We start from the raw sequence: 2,679 nt of genomic DNA on the forward strand, positions 1-2,679 counted from the left end.
CCGGTTTATGATCCCGATCGTCTATGCCGGGTCGTGTTTCAGATTTTACGATGTAACTGGTACGAGGATTGACCAAACAAATCACTTGGTCGTGTTATTTAGCGAGGATATAATAAATGATATTCTTCTATCTTTCTCATTCGAATTATTCTTGAGATCGACGATCCTCTTTCCTTCGTATTCAAAAACTCGTGAATTTTATCATTGTTTCTCGAGGAATTGTCTCTATTTCTTTATTATTAAATTCTAATTTTCTAACAAGAGATCTATTTTGAATAATCTAACAGATATTGGATCTCATCGCAAATTATATTTTACGATTTGTTTCTTTTACAAACAATATATATTGATATCCATCACTTTCGTTTCCGTTTCGTTTTCGATTTTTATCACATTGTTGATACTTGGATCGTAATAAGAAATATTTCAACATCAGGAGGATCGGTTGAAAAATGGTCGAAACGATGCTAAAAATTGGCCGCGTAATTCGCATTGACAAAAAGCATTCGTCGTCACGGGAACGAAACGGGAAGATAGATCAGCGAAAAGAACGGTTCCTATGTGAACCGTGGTTTCGTAATAAATCGTGGCTGCTAATAAATTAACAGGCACGCTGCCGGCCGTATCGTTGATCGTGCATTCAGAGAAACACGTTTCACGCCGTTGCGGCTTGTTTATAATATACGCGGCATCAAGTTCCTACCACCTCGCGCTCCAGATAAATTAACTCTGCTCACGCTATGAAATTAGTGATTTCAACATTAACCGTGTGCCGTTCTAATCCGTCTAGCCAGCGTGAAATCGGATCGTAATTACCGAAACTGAGATTTAATTAAAACGTTCGACCTTTGTTATGACGTACGTCGCGACGCCGTGGTCCTGGTGGTTTCAAATGCTCCCCCTTTTTGTTTCCAACTTTATTAGACGGAGCAACTTAATACGGCGAATGTTTCAGAGAAGGTGTATATAACGTTATTATCATTATGAATCGAAGTAAATTAAATTAATCATCGTAAAATCAAGTTAAGTTTTCATTGTGTTAATAATAATGCAATACGAGATGAAAAGATATATCGAACATCGATGATATATCGACGTTTTATTTTTCTTTCCAATGATTTTTATTTATTCTCCATTTCACTATTTCGGTTATATATTTTTATATATTTTTTTTGTTGATATTTTAATATTTTTTTTTTTATTGATATTTTCGATAATATTTTTTAGCGTTACGCGCGAAAGGAACGTTTGATATTTTGAGCGCACGAGATCGAACTTTTTGTTCCACCTTTGTTAATCGTTTGGTAGGCAAAAAAAAAAAAAAAAAAAAAAAAAAAAAAAAAAAAGAATCTGTAACTCGCGACTATAGTAGCCATTTATTGCGCTGTATTTCGAACGCGTTCTGTTCATGCCGAAGACAAAAGCACAAAATGCTCAAAATAGAGGTCGACAACGACGTTTAACCAGTTAGCAATTGTGATGACGAAATTCCGCTATTCGGGAGCTGCGATTGAACGAAACGGGAGATGTCACGCTTTGACGATACGGAAATGATATAACGGACATCATTAACGGGGTGGGAACGATTTCGCGAAAGCACGTTTATTCTAACAAGTTCAATCACTTTCGTACAACGATTAATCCTATAAAAGTGTCGTAATTTAAAGAGCGTTTCGGTGAATACTCGTTACTCGTTCCGCGATAGAGAGAAAACGAATTGATCGTTTGATGAAAAAAGATGAGAAAGATGATCTCGCGAAGCATATTAATTAAACACGTGAAAATGATCGAGTTTAACCGAAATTAAAATTTTAAAAAGGAAATAATTTCGGAGTGTATAAAAATCTATACATTTTTTTTTTCAATAATTCAACTTCCGAACGCGATAATTCAGATAAATTTGAAATTATTCCGATGAAAAGATAAGAAATTTTTAGTTTGAGTCGACGAGAAGAAAAATGGGAAATATTAATTCTTCGAAGTGAACGCAAAGCTCTTGGTCAATTTATTGGCGATCGCCAAATTTCACAACATTCTGCGAACCATATTTCGATCAAAAATACATCGCCCCTACTACTCCTCTGCTACTAATGTGCCTTACGACTCGTTTCACGATACTTCCCTGTCAACATTTAAGCAGTAAAAGAAATTGATGATAGGCCACCCCTCTATAACTCGAGACTAACGTATGTACGAGATGGCACGTACGCTTTTCTAATTTGAATTGTGACCGAAACGATACACCATGGATTTTTACGAGGTTGGTTGGCCCCGTCCACGTGACATCTTCGTACTATAGTTTATAGGTATCGCCTTTACGAGGTCAGCATCTGGCCTACGTGACACCTAAGATGCTTCCCGAGTATTAAATCGACGGTTCGTAGATATACCGCTTGTGCGAAGGGGAAATCAGTCGTCTAGCTTAAACGTATCATAGATCTCAAACACCTAAAATTTTCTCTCGAATACACGTAGAACGGAGATAAATTCGAATCGAGTCGAATCTATACATACGTGTATGTATTCCTGATTCAGATACGTTCGTGGCCAAAGATATTTATTACGTCCTCGAACGAATCGAATAAAATAAATAATATTATTCAAACTATCTTTATCTCTCTTGCTCGTTCGTTGAACGAGCTGGCAATAATTTTTATTTTTTTTTTTTTTTTTTTTTTT

Source organism: Apis dorsata, unplaced genomic scaffold (genome assembly GCF_000469605.1).
Source record: "Apis dorsata unplaced genomic scaffold, Apis dorsata 1.3 scaffold_58, whole genome shotgun sequence".
Lineage (NCBI taxonomy): Eukaryota > Metazoa > Arthropoda > Insecta > Hymenoptera > Apidae > Apis > Apis dorsata.